At 41.8% G+C, this 15,145-nt stretch overlaps 1 pseudogene across 1 annotated transcript; it reads right to left on the bottom strand.

The window, feature by feature from the left end:
• Window positions 1–6,414: 6,414 nt before the first annotated feature.
• On the bottom strand, window positions 6,415–7,233 carry LOC308236637 (large ribosomal subunit protein eL6-like; annotated as a pseudogene). Its single transcript has one exon. The product of its transcript is annotated as a large ribosomal subunit protein eL6-like (transcript).
• Between the last annotated feature and the right edge of the window lie 7,912 nt (window positions 7,234–15,145).

Below are 15,145 nucleotides of genomic sequence, written 5' to 3'. Positions count from 1 at the left end.
AGAAAGAAAAGAAAAAAGAAAAGAAAAGAAAAGAGAAACTAGACCACCAACTTATACCATACACAAGAATAAACTCAAAATGGTAAGTTGTGAAACCATAAAATGATACTGTGGACTGTCCCCAATTTACAGAAGAGGAAAATGGGGCTTAGAAAAGTTAAGGAATTCAGGCAAATTAACAAGGAGCAGAAAAGGCTTCTAAGTTGAGTCTGTCTTGCTTTAATGTCCACACCCTAGCCATGACTCCATGTTGCTTCCCCAATGAGCTAAATAAAGGGCCACCTACACACAAAATATCCATTTTTTCTTTTTCATTCTTGTCAGATAATTGTACTTACGATCATGTACATCTTGCTCTGTGAATACACAGCTGATCAGAAGACTTGCCACAATATGCCTTTGGCCTGGAGGGAATACAAATGTTTCTCTATATTGTTAACCATCTTAGAATCATCAATCAATACATATTTTCACACAGACTGTAATTAATGTCTACACTTTCTAAAAAGTTTCTTCATGTTCTATTTGGGCAGATGATGCATTTTTTTTTTCTTTGAACTCATTGGTCTGACCATTGAACTCAATGGTCTTTGAACTCATTTCCTTATTCATAGGGGCTTAATCACAAGGAACTACAACAGCCTATAATTATTGGAATCGAGAGTTTAGGTCAGTGGTTGGCAAACTCATTAGTCAACAGAACGGCAAACCATGTGGCTCGCGAGCTGCAGTTTGCCGACCACTAATCTGGGCTATGTTCCCTTTCACTGAGGAAATCCTTCCGGCAGCCCACTGTATCATTATAGGTTGGCATTGGACACCATGTAAGAATCTTCCAACAGGGCTATTGGTTTCTATATGTTTCTCATGCACGGGCTATCATAATCCTGAGTATTCGTCTTTCTTTGTACGTTTGGGAAAGCTGTCTGATAGTGAAAGCAAAAATGAAGCCGTCACTTCCTCCATAAATATTTGTGCAGTGACCTGTGACTGTTGGCCAGCCTGCCTGCCAACACCCCATTAGAAGTCATCCCTTTTACAATCATCTACTATCATTTGATAACCTCTTGGGCTTAAGAGTACAGATGTAAGATCTCAGAGGTTTCTGATGGGAATACTTCATATCCCAAGTATGTTTTCCCTTCGAAATGACATCACCACAGGAAAACATCTTTCAAATAATTTGGCCATCATGCTATGAAAGCTTCCTTAGAAATATAAAGAAAGAAGCACTCTGTACCTCAAATAAAACTTTTCAGAACCCAGGATTTAAAACAAGAAAATGCAGTTTACTGGTTAAGTAGTCGTGGAAGGCCTTTGTGTGGCAAGGTGACAACAGCCAGCAAGGAGTGGTGCCATTATGAAGACTGCATTATGTGACCTTTCGTATCCCATTCTAATGTTGTGGAAGCTCATGGTTTTGCTTGAATGACAGTTTGTATGCTTCATATCAGAGCATAGAAATGATTTAGCATAAATTATAGGAAAACTCACTCCTAAACAGAGCAGTCAAATGGCTGTCGATGGCTGTCATCTCCAAGTTTCCTCCTACAGCTATTATTTTATAGATTAATGTCCCCGAGGGAGCTCCATAGCTCTTCAGTTTAAAGCACTGAATTTCTCCAAAGAATGCCCTGTGCAGGATAAGAAGAAGACTGCAGAACAAGGAGACTAGACTGTGAGGAAAAATGTCCCTTTTGAGGACCTGAAATAGACCACTAGATGTAATTGTAAATTTCTCAGATTCTAGTTCTCAGATCACTGTGTGTGTGTGTGTGCGCGCGCGTGTGTGTGTTCAATGTTAAGTTTTTTTGCAATGTGAACAGCTGGAAAAATACATTCAATATTTATGGAAGATCTACTATGTAACATCTAATGAGCTATGCATCTTCCATGCAAAGATTATAGTAGTAACAATAAGGAATAACAGGTCTCATCTGCTAAGGAATTACTATGTTCCAGGCTCTGCTCTAAGCACTCTCCAGGAAATAACTCATTTGATTCTTACAACAACCCTATGAGGTAGGTACCATCATCTCCACTTTGCTAATGAAGAAACTGAAGCGCAAACAGGCAAAGACACCCAAGATAGGCAGCTAATTGGAAATGGAGCCAGAATTTAAATCCAAGCAGCCTGACTTTAGAGTCCACTATGTTGTCTACCCTTGTTCATACTCCTCAGGGGCTCACAGCCTGTCAAGGAGAGAGAGAAAACCAGATAGTCTTAGAGATCTGCAGAAAGAAAGTAAATGCACAAATGAAGAAGTTATCTATCTGTCAAGTGTTGGAGTCAGGGAAGACTTCCTAGAATTGATGTTAAAGCTGATGCATGGAGGATGAGTAGCATTTCCAGGGGGATGAGCTGAGGGAGAGACCGTCAAATGAAAGGAGCATGGTGAACACAAATGTGGAGGTGTGCCGCCATGTGGAGTGACAGGGCCACTAAAATTAGTCAGTGACCACTGGAATGTAGGGCATGTACAAACGGGAAGCTGGGCTGAGATGAGCAGGATGGGTGGGCAGGAGCCAAAGAGGAAAGGGCCTCAAACCCCATGCCACAGGGGGGAAGTCTTTTCTACATGCCATGAGCCTATGAAGGACTTCGCTCAGGACATTTGCATGACCCAATTTTTATTTCAGGAAAGTAACCTTAAGGCCCATGGGATGTCAGATTTGAGAGGGCCAGGCCTGGTGGCAGGAGAGCAGTTAGATGTTACCAAATTATTCAGGCAAGGGATCTGAGAGTCGAAACTCAGTTGTAGGAACAAGAATGAAGAGATCTCTTTGAGAAATGTTTTGTGCCAAGACTGATAGAATTGAGAGGCTGACTGGGTTTGGGTTTGCGGGTGACGGAGAGGGTCAGGTTGTTGTGTGCTCTCAGGCCATGAGCTTGAGTAACTGAGTGGGTGGTGGTGTTGCTCATTTCCATGACGACAATGAGATGGAGAGCCATGAGTCAGAAGACTGAGTCCTGCTTTGCAATTCATCTCCTTACTTCCTGCTCCTCACCCATCCCTCTTTCCTCTGAGCTCCCACATCACCTTGTAATGCCGTGATTTGGATTTCTACCTAGTTTTATACTTGTATACACCTGTCTTCAGCAGTAGACTAAGCATTCCTTGGCTGCAGAGCCTGTAACGTATTTATCATTCAATAAATGTTTGTAGAGTGAAGAACACACCACTCAATAGATAGTTGAGCATTCAAAGGAAACTCACTTTCCATAAGGGTTCACCCTTTGTCCCTGTTCTGCCTTCAAAATCTTCAAATAAAACAGATCCTTCTACCACAAAACATGTTATAGATTTGAAAGCAGGGATTGCACTATTCTGACTCCAGTCTGTTATTTTTCAGTTTGAAAATCCCCAGTCCCTTCAACCTAATTCCCATATATTTATTATTTCACTTGCCCTCTCTGGACATGTTCCAATCTGTCTGTATCCTCCTTTAAACGTGATACTCTGCTAATCTGACCCGTACAGAATGCAATGCGGCCATTACTTCTGAAGAGAGGTGAAAATAAACCACGTCATAATTAAAGTTAGAATTAATTTTAAGGAAGAAACTTTATTTAGGAAATTAAACTAGCAAGTAGCTTGAGGTACAAAGTGAGACCTTGAAGGTATGGGTTATTGGGAGTCAAGTAAGCAAAAGAATAAACTGTTTTGCCTTGGAAACTAATAGAATTTATGGTTTGAGGAAGAGTTGGAGATGATTAACTAAAGGACTTAATTTTTTGAAAATGCTAATTGAAATATAATATACATACACTAAAGTGCATGAATCCAAAGTGTGCAAGACAATGAAGTTTTATTTTTTTAATTTATTTTTTTAAAATATATTTTATTGATATTTTACAGAGAGGAAGGGAGAGGGATAGAGAGTTAGAAACATCGATGAGAGAGAAACATCGATCAGCTGCCTCCTGCACACCTCCTACTGGGAATGTGCCCACAACCAAGGTACGTGCCCTTGACCAGAATCCAACCTGGGACCTTTCAGTCCACAGGCTGACACTCTATCCACTGAGCCAAACCGGTTTCGGCAAGACAATGAAATTTTAGAAAATGAACACGCCCGGACCATGAAATAGAAACATTATCAATACCTACTTCCGTTTTGTCCCCTTCTGGTCATTTACTCCATCAAGGGAGGTACTGATAGTTGGAGATCTTGTTTATCTGTCCCCTAGCATTAACCCTCAACTCTTGGTCTCTCTGGGATTCTCCACTCTTGGTTTCCCTGGGGAGCGAGTGTCCCTAGCACAGAGCAAAAGAGCTATGGATCAGGATCATCAAGTTCAATAAACTATTAATTAATAGGGCTTCAGAATTTCACCAGCTGTTAGCAGGGTCTCTCCCTCAGTTGGCCCTGGTCTTCCATGCTGTGGGAAACTGCTTTGCCAAGGTTTAACTTAGTCATTAGCCTTGCAGCTTTGAAATTCATGGAAAAGTCCCCTCAGCTCTCCAATTGTGTTGTTTCTGACCCACATGACCACCAAAATCCCTGTTGGATTTCTTTTTGTCTCCCTTTTAAAAAAATTAATTGAATTTATTGGGGTGACATTGGTTAATAAAATTACATAGATTTCAAGTATACAATTCTATAATATATTATCTGTATATTATATTGTGTGTTCACAACCCCAAGTCAAGTCTCCTTCCATAACCATTTATCTCCTTTTTTTTTAAAAAAAAAAAACTATATATATAATATATATATATATATATATATATATATATATATATATATATGTATATGTGTATATATATATTTCTTTATTGATTTCAGAGAGGAAGGGAGAGGGAGAGAGAGAGAAACATCAATGATGAGAGAGAATCATTGATTGGCTGCCTCCAGCATGTCCCCCACTTGGGATTGAGCCCACAACCCAGGCATGTGCCCTTGGCCGGAATCGAACCTGGGACCCTTCAGTCTGCAGACCAATGCTCTATCCACTGAGCCAAACCAGGTAGGGCCATTTATCTCCTCTTAAACCTCTTCTACCCCCCACCTCAACCTCTTTCACTCTGGCAGTTACCATACTATATTGTCTGTGTCATTATTTTTAAAATTTATTTATGTTTTGAATATTTTTTATTAATTCCAGAGAAGAAGGGAAAGGGATAGAGAGATAGACACATCAATGATGAGAGAGAACCATTGATTGGCTGCCCCTCCCTCCCTCCCTCCCTCCCTCCCTTCCTTCCTTCGTTTCAGCTTTCTTTGTCCCCCAACCACGGCCTTCCGTGCAAGCCAAACCTTGGTTCTCAGACTTTAGTCTTCACCAAGAATCAACAATGCCCCCAAATACAGATGTGCTTTCTCAGCTTTTCTCTGAATATTTCCTTTTTCTCCTCAATTTTATTCCCTTTCATCTTCAATGCTTCTGAAGTACTCAGGCACCTTTAAAAATATCAGGAGTCAGCAAACTGTGTTGTCAAGACCAGATAAATACTGTTGGTCTGTCATCTTTGTCACAACTATTTAATTATGCTATTAAAGCACTAAACACTACCAAAAATATAGGCATGGCCAGATTTGGCCTGCAGATTATAGTTTGCCAATCCCTCAAATATAAAAGTATTATACTTTACTTAATATTTCTGTTTCTTCAAGGAGGTATGTAGTGTACAAGACCTAGTCCATTCTAGCTGGAAGGAGAATCATGCAAGTGAACTTTTACAAATGAGCATGTCTACTATGCAATTTGGAGTTCTTGAGTTCTCTTCATTTCCCCAAATGTTCTGTAAACTTGTGTACATGCAGAGGCTTCAGTGAGTAGGATGTGTTTGTGTGTGTGTGTGTGTGTGTGTGTGTGTGTGTGTGTGTGTGTGTGTGTGTGTGTGTGAAAATATAGTTCAAATTAGAGGTTGACAAGTTTAGGTGCTTTAGGACGTCAACAAATAATGCTTCCCTTTCCCCTATACTAAATGTCAGAAATAATTGATAGACATAAGAGACATGAAAAGGGAGGTCAAAATATCACTTTCATTACTGAGAAGCTATTTGTGTTTTATTTCATTTTGTTTTGGGTCACATGTGTTTCATTCTTCTTTTAATGCCTTCTTTTGAATCAATTGAGGGTTCTTCATGATTCCATTGTATTTCTCCTACTGGCTTATTAATATTTTTGTGTGTATTTTTTAGTAGATTTAAATGGTTGCTTTAGGACAAAGGACAGAGCCCGAATCAACGCCACTGCCTGTTTTTATAAATAAAGTTTTATTGGAATAAGCCACACCCACTTATTTATTTATGTCAGTGGCTGCATTTCTTTCTTTCTTTCTTTCTTTCTATCTTTCTTTCTTTCTTCTTTCTTTCTTTCTTTCTTTCTTTCTTTCTTTCTTTCTTTCTTTCTTTCTTTCTTTCTTTCAACAGATCCATTATTTAGTTAGGTTCTTTGTAAGAAATTTAGACCACCACTTTGTGAGGATAAAGCCCATTTGTTAGAGCAAACACAGAGCTGAGGGAGCCCTGGAGTTGAGGAACAGCTTTGATTTGGGGCAGAATTTCAAAGTCCACAGTTTTCTGATCAACCTTGAGCTGCTCTATAATCTCGATTTTCTTTCTCAAAGATCTTGCCCTCCTGGGCTTACGCAGCTGCTTCTTCTTGAAATAAGCATCCATGAGATGTTTGGGGATTTTCAAAGCACTGATATCAATTTTGGTGGAGGTGGTGATGACACATTTCTGGTGTGTTCTACACAAAGGAACTCTACAAAGGGACAGAGGTCCAGTCACAAGTAGCAAGCCACTGCTCAGCTGCTTCGGGAACACTGCCCTCTTGCCTCTGGGTCACTGGTGAGGATGATCAGAATGGTCCCGGGAGTGAAGCTGGCAGTTTCCTCACACGCTCATTGAAGGATTTCTTGCCCTGGCCCAACAGCTTTCCAGGCAGGTGTTCAGGGGGATAATGTCTAGGCATTCTGCAAAGGTTAACCACTTGGGTGCCACCATTCTTGTCGCCACCAACTGGTTTTGTAAGAGGAGCAAGAACTTGATTTAGCTGTTGAGTCCTTCCTCTTGTACGTGGCTTTTGGGAATACATAGCCGACCAGGAATATCTGCCAATTCCTCTGCGTAGTTCGGGGTTTCAGCTGCATTGGCGCTTCCCCTTCTTAGGCATCTTGGCCTTGAGATTACCCTTCTTAACGTTGCCCCTGGCATCAGCCATCTTGGCTTCAGGTTTGTCCTCCTTGGATCCAGCTTCTCCGTGTTTTCACTCACCATCTTGCAAGGTAGGAAAGAGCTCATTGGCTGCGTTTACATTATAACCGTAGAATTGAATCCTTATGACAGAAACCATACTGCCTGCAAAAACAAAAGTATTTCTATCTGGAGACTGATGAAAAATGGTGCCCCTCCCTGCTTCAGAGCTCATAATATATACCTGCATCCATCACAGTCCCTCATGATTGTGGACTTGTCCATGGATCGTTTCATTTCTGTCACTTATTGCTTTATATTTTGAATCCATGTAATTGGGTATACCACAGATTTAAACGTGTGACTATTTCACTTTATATTGATTCCCTTATCATTATAAGATGTCTCTATTTTATAAAATGTCTCTATTTTATCTTCAATAATTGCATCTTTCCTCCACTTCCTTATTTTCTGATACAAGTATAAGCTACTCACAACTTCATTTGGTTAATTCTTGCATAATATATCTATACCCATCTTTTTACTCTTAAATGTTCCGTGTTCACATTCAAAGTGCATGTTTTTGTTAACAGCATGTTGTAAATCAGTCTGACAATGTTATTATTTTGCTTACCGTATTTATATTTAATGTAATTACTGTTATACTAGAGCTTGTGTTTACCATCTTGCTATGGATGTTTGTTGTTGTTGTTTTTATTTCTATTTAGGCCATCTACTTTATTTTTTTAATTTTACTTATTTTTTTTTAAATTGTATCTTTATTGTTGAAAGCATTACAAATGCCCCCTTTCTTTCCACTTGACCACCTTCACCTCCTACCTTCTCTCTCCCCAGGCCTTCACCACACTATTGTCTGTGTCCATGGGCTATGCATACGGGTATATACATATAAATTCTCTGGTTAATCTCTCCCCACCCACCCCCGACTTCCCTATGAGATATGTGAGCATGTTCTATGCTTTTGTGTCTCTGGATCTATTTTGTTCATTAGTTCATTAGAATCCACATATGAGTGAGATCATGTGAAACTTGTCTTTCTCTGACTGGCTTCTTTCGCTTAGCATAATGCTCTCCAGGACCCGCAATGCTGTCTCAATGCTTTCCAAAGCTACACAGTTCCATTGTTATCTGAGTCTCTGCCAAGAGCTTCTCCAGAAGAAGAGCCCTCCAAAGGTCCCCACCGGGTGTAGCCAGCGACCCCTCTGCAGAGTCAGAAATGGAGGAGCAGGCATTGCACTCCCCAGGCTGGTGCTCCAATAACAGGGATGCTCGACCCTGGGAAGGGTGTCTGTATCCCTAGCAGACTCCCTTCTCTACCAGGAACGCTGAATCCCACTGGTTTTCACCACGTGATGCTCTAAGGGCTCCTCTTCCCATCTCTGTTGCTTTGGGTTGGGGATTCCTGCAAGGGGTTGAGACCCCATGCTCCTGGGGGAGGGACTTTTGCACCCTTTAGCTTTCCTGCCATTGCACGTGAGTGTGGGGGCCTGCCCTTCCCACGTTTCCACCCTTTTTATAAGTCTCTGTGTGGCTTTTCCTGTAAATCCTTGGTTCTAACATTTCAATTCAGCTAGCCTTCAGTTGGTTATTCAGGTTGATTGCTCTATAATTTAGCTGTAAATCCAGTTTGGCGACTCTGCAGCCCTCTTGGAAGGTCTCTTTCCTATTACATTTTAATTACCACAAATCTTGAAATGTTTTTTTCCACTTATCACTACTTTCAAATTATATCAGTAATTTTATGAGATTAATTAAAGCTAGTTTTTAGTACATTAATTAAAAAATGTGCACACGTTTCTATCCCATAATTATTCTAAATGTTTCTATCTCATAAATTTAAAAATCTTTTAATAACTCAATTTTAATAGTTGGTTTTCTTCATAGTCATTTTTTTTTAATTTGTTGTATTAAAAAACATTATTTGGAGAAGGAGTCCCTGGACTTCAGCAGCTACAAAAAGGGGACCCATGACACAAAATGAATGCCTGCACTAAAGAGACTCGGGGGTGGGCAGCAGAGGGCCTAGGGCAGGGTCACTTCTGCCAGAGGAGGACACTAAGCATGTAGGGGTGAAAACTCAGCACTCTCCTGCCTGTGACCCTTGGCTCAGCCGAGTCAGGGTGCCTCTGACCCGGGCCTGGCAGCTTCTGAGACTTTTTCCTGAGCATTCTTATAAAACAGCAAGCACATTGCCACATGTGCCTGGAATTTGATTTCCAGGCCAAGTGTCAGCTTTTCCATGCTGAGGCTCCTTCAGGTTTTGGCCCAAGTTCTCCTGCTGTCAAGGCCCAGCCCTTTCAGTATCTCGACCACCTGCCAGAGAGAATGGATTCATGGAATTTGGGCCACCATGTCTGAGTCTCACCTGCAGCCTCCGAGTCCCAGACTGGAAGGTGCCTGAGGGGACAACTGGCGCTGACCTGAGGCCCATCAGGGCAGCATGTCCTTCCCTGTGGACCAGGAACCTTAAAAATCAGGCCAATTTCCTCCTCTCTGACCTAAGGAGGCATTTTCTTTTCAGAGACTGAGTCTGAGTTCTAATCTTATCTAGAAATAGTAGTTTCTCTTGAGGTATTTCTCTCTCTCTCTCTCTCTCTCTCTCTCTCTCTCTCTCTCTCTCTCTTTCTCTCTCTCTCTCCCTCTCTCTCCTTTTTTGTTTTGTTTTGTTGTTGTAATCTAACAGCACAGGAGAAAGGGTTACACAATGGGCAGATATTGTTACAAATGGGAGCCCTTGCCATGCCTTCCTTAAATAAACAGGTTGCTAATGTTTCTGGACAGTAGTCCAGCTACAATTCAGAGGCTGCTGAGACTTTTTCTGTCTAAAGGAATCTATCTCCTTCTACACTACTCCATCTCCAGAAGAAAATTAAACTCCATTACAACCTTGGCTTGAGGAAATAGTCCCACTACCCCTTGCTAGAGATGATGGTTTAAAGGTTGTGCGCCGCGGGGATGAGAAAAGCTGCCTGCTGCAGAAAATTCGTTTCCTTCAGCTATACAGCTGGGACCTGAAATTATATATAATGGACCGACAGATCCTATCTAATAAAAGAGTAATATGCAAATTAACCATCACTCCACTACACCCATAAACCATGCCCACCAGCCAATCAGGAGCGAGTATGCAAATTAACCCAACCAAGATGGCTGCGGCCACAGAGCGAGCAGGAGGCTTGGGTTTCCCTGGCAATGGAGGAAGCCAAGCTTTCCACAAACCCTGGCCAGCCCAGGCCTCCACTCAAGGCTACAAAGCTTCAATTATAGAAGATAAATAAATCCCAACAAAAATGGCCACGGCCACGGAGCAAGAAGGAGGCTTGGCTCTGCTCAAGGCCACAAAGTTTCAATTATAGAAGATAAATAAATCCCAGATACCAGGGCCTCCACTTGGGTTGCTGCGGGGCATGGCTGGCCTGAAAACCACCATAGGCTCCTCGCCCAGGCCACCCCACGCCCCAAGGGAACCCCCACCCTGATCCAGGACACCCTTCAGGGCAAACCAGCTGGCCCCCACCCGTGCACCAGGCCTCTATCCTATCTAATAAAAAGTAATATGAAAATTGACCATCACTCCATCACACTAGATGGCTGCTCCCATGTGGACACAAGATGGCCGCCAAGATGCCCAGCAGGGGAGGGCAGTTGGGAGGGACCAGGTTTGCAAGGGAGGGCAGTTGGGGGTGATCAAGCCTACAGGGGAGGGCAGTTAGGGGTGACCAGACCTGCAGGGGAGGGCAGTTAGGGGCAAACAGGCTGGCAGGGGAGCAGTTAGGCATCAATCAGGCTGGCAGGGGAGTGGTTAGGGGTTGATCAGGCTGGCAGGCAGAAGCGGTTAGGGGCAATCAGGAAGGCAGGCAGGGAGCCAGCAGTCCTGGATTGTGAGAGGGATGTCCCAGATTGGAGAGGGTGCAGGCTGGGCTGAGGGACACACACCCCCGTGCACAAATTTCGTGCACTGGGCCTCTAGAATATATATATATATATATATATATATATATATATATAATGGATATATATGGAGAAATATACATAACATTGTTTCAATTAATAACCTCTTTATGTTAACTATTGATCTGACCTTTTTAAATTACAGGTCAATCCATTACATATACTGAGAGAGACAAATGGTATTATTAAATCTAGTAAACAGGCTGAGAAATCCACAGCTGGTGAGAAAAAGAGGAACAAAATAGAACTCTGCACGAAATCAGCCACATTTTAGGGCTTGGATGACGAGGAGGAGCTGGTGGAGGTGACCATCTGGGTCTTCAAATGCTGTTGGACACATACGAGGAAATCATTAAATGTTCATTAAATGAACTACTAGAAAGTGGTAGAATAAAACCATTGTTTTGTTTGCCATTAGAATGCCCTTAATCCCATCTAAGCTCCAAATGAAGAGTGCCAGCTCTTAGCTAAAACTCAACAGAATCCCTAAAATCAGTTTTTTCAAAGCTTTTCTGATCTTTGTGTAACTAAGGGATTATCTAGTAACTAGAGGCCCGGTGCAGGAAATTCGTGCATGGGGGGGGTGTGTCCCTCAGCCCAGCCTGCACCCTCTCCAATCTGGGACCCCTCGAGGGATGTCCGACTACCCGTTTAGGCCCGATTCTAAACAGGCAGTCGGACATCCCTCTCACAATCCAGGACTGCTGGCTCCCTGCCTGCCTTCCTGATTGCCCCTAACTGCTTCTGTCTGCCAGCCTGATCAACCCCTAACCACTCCCCTGCCAGCCTGATTGATGCCTAACTGCTCCCCTGCCAGCCTGTTTGCCCCTAACTGCCCTCCCCTGCAGGCCTGGTCCCCCCCAACTGCTCTCCCCTGCAGGCTTGGGTCCCCTCCAACTGCCCTTCCCTGCAGGCCCAGTCGCCCCCAACTTCCCTCCTCTGCCAGCCTGGTCACCCCTAACTGCCCTCCCCTGCAGGCTTGATCGCCCCCAATTGCCCTCCCTTGCAAACCTGGTCCCTCCCAACTGCCCTCCCCTCCTGGCCTGATCGCCCACAACTGCCCTCCCTTGCAGGACATCTTGTGGCGGCCATCTTGTGTCCACATGGGGGCAGCCATCTTGTGTGTTGGAGTGATGGTCCATTTTCATATTACTCTTTTATTAGATAGGATAGAGGCCTGGTTCATGGGTGGGGGCCAGCTGGTTTGCCCTGAAGGGTGTCCTGGATCAGGGTGGGGGTTCCCTTGGGCATGGGGTGGCCTGGGTGAGGGGCCTGTGGTGGCTTTCAGGCCGGCCACGCCCCTCGGCAACCCAAGTGGCGGCCCTGGTATCTGGGGTTTATTTATCTTCCATAATTGAAACTTTGAAGCCTTGAGCGGAGCCAAGCCTCCTTCTTGCTCCGTGGCTGTGGCAATTTTTGTTGGGATTTATTTATCTTCTATAATTGAAACTTTGTAGCCTTGAGTGGAGGCCAAGGCAGGCCAGGGTGTGCAGAAAGCTTGGCTTCCTCCATTGCCGGGGCAACTCAAGCCTCCTGTTCTCTCCAGCTCTGTGGCTGCCGCCATTTTTGTTGGGATTTATTTATCTTCTATAATTGAAACTTTGTAGCCTTGAGTGGAGGCCTGGGCTGGCCAGGGTTTGCGGAAAGCTTGGCTTCCTCCATTGCCGGGGAAACCCAAGCCTCCTGCTCGCTCTGTGGCCACATCCATCTTGGCTGGGTTAATTTGCATGCTCGCTCCTGATTGGCTGGTGGGCGTGGCTTGTGGGTGTGGTGGAGTGATGGTTAATTTGCATATTACTCTTTTATTAGATAGGATAGTTAACTGACTCAACAAGGGCTCTATATTTTTAACTGTCAGGCCCAAGAAGTACAGAAGGGGTAAGAATAAAATTTAAAATTAGGTAGGGGAGGGCATGAAGGAAATGAAGTAGCATTTTTTTCATAATAAATGAAGCATCATTTTCATTGCAGACAGACTTGTAAATTGTTAGGCAGTTAAGACATTATTTTCCTTACTATTTGTTTAGGCTTTATTGCCTCTAAGAATTAATATCTCTCCATCAGAGGTGAACTTGTGTAGTTTCAGCATGACAAGTATAGATCTTTAAAATAATATGTGGGGTATATGCTAGATGAATGAATGGAGAAAAAATATCAAGAACAGCATAAATTGATTGAATTTCTGCTGAGACCCTCTATAATATTAGACTTGATGGGTTTTTATTCATCCCAGATTAAATGCAGAATTTAAATATGAAGACTTTTTATTTTAGTGTTATTAGATTTAAATGAAGTTTCAGGTTTTTCTCTATAAACTAATCTTATCTTTGGCTTTTACCATCCCAATATGTTTTGGCAGAATATATAAGTTGATACAATATAGAGTGGATTTAATCAAACCTTATATTTTAGATATGTGCACCAAATGTTTAAATACTCACACAATAAGCAAATCCAGATCGATTTTTCATATGCTATGGATATAACATAAAGAGTGTAAAAAAGAAAATAATTTTAAATGAACTTAATTACTTTATTTTTTATTTTTTTATTGCGATGAAAAACATATACATATCTTTTGTTTCAATTATAGTTCACATTCAATATTATTCTGTGTTAGTTTCAGGTGTACAACATAGTGGTTAGACAATCATATACTTTACAGAGTGGTCCCCCTGATATTTCAAATAACCCCTTGGCCCATACATAGCTATTATAATATTATATTTTTCCCCTATTGACATCTCCCCAGCCACTTCCACCCCCAGCACATGCCCTCACCCCCCTAGTGTCTGTGTCCATTGAACTTAATTACATTTTAATGAGTTCACATTCTTACGTAGATGGATTTATCAAAATCATGTGCCCCGCAAAAAAAAAAAAAGTGTAGTTTTAGTTCATGTGTGTCAAAAATCTACAAAATCAAACCAGATTATCTCTTGGACAACTAAATGAATTATCTAGTTGGCCTAAGTTGATTGAGCTAAACTTTATACTTTCTAACTCTAAATTTCCTTTTGCTCATTAGGATAATCTCTAGTGAAGATTTAAATAAACAATACAAAGGTGCAGTAGAAATGTTCCTTCACTAGCAACTCTTGGATACTTTTTGTTGAGAGCTAGACAGAAGTGGTGCCCCTCAAACTTTTGGGGCTGCGCACAATGAGAAATTTAGGGTTTTAGTTTTCCATGTCCAGATAGTTCTGAAAATGAAAATACTTTCTCTTTCCATAAATAAATTCTAGCTTCTGTTTTTTGAAAAGAAAAACAGAATGTGTTTGCTGCGGTATATACACGAAGCCAGGGTTGACCTGTGAGTCAGCCATATGACAATCATTCCTCATTTGTCCTCATGGTGGCCCATTTGTAAGTTACTGTTACAGGCGTAGAGAAGAAGGAAGGGCCACGTCAATTTTCCTCATCCAATTCTTTACAGTTTGAAAGGCTCTCATACAAATAAAAATTTGAGTTTTTTATTTTGTAATAACCAGAATGCGGAGAAATTCCAATTATTACTAGATATTTCAAAGAAACTGAATCCAAATGTCATTGATATCTTTAATGCAGAGGTCTTAGAAAAAGCAAGCACAATTTTGTCATCTACTAGGCATCTGGCTCATTATTCAGGGTGCACTTTTGGGTAAAATGTGGAATGTAGTGGGAAATTCTATAAGCTATCTGAGTGCCGTAACTTTATTATCTATGTAAAGGCAAGAAAATGGAAAGAGGAACCATAACTGGGTTCCACATCACCACTTACATTTATGATGCCTGAATAAGTAATTACAATTTTGGGGAATCTTTTGGGGAGTATTTTTGTAAAGTGAAAGTATTGTGCTAGAATAACATTGAAGTCCATATATCTAAACCACTATTATTGTTTATTTGGTTTTGTTTATTTTAATTTTTTAGCCTCCTTGATGTGTTTGGAAGACTTAAGGACAAAAAAGACTTTTCTGTACAGCCTGAACACCTTTACACTAACTCCTGTGTATGATTTCACATCGTTTGAAAGCATTTTATA

The sequence above is a fragment of the Plecotus auritus genome (assembly GCF_963455305.1).
Source record: "Plecotus auritus genome assembly, chromosome: 11".
In the NCBI taxonomy this organism is placed as follows: domain Eukaryota; kingdom Metazoa; phylum Chordata; class Mammalia; order Chiroptera; family Vespertilionidae; genus Plecotus; species Plecotus auritus.
This window is presented reverse-complemented; position numbering and strand designations above follow the sequence as displayed.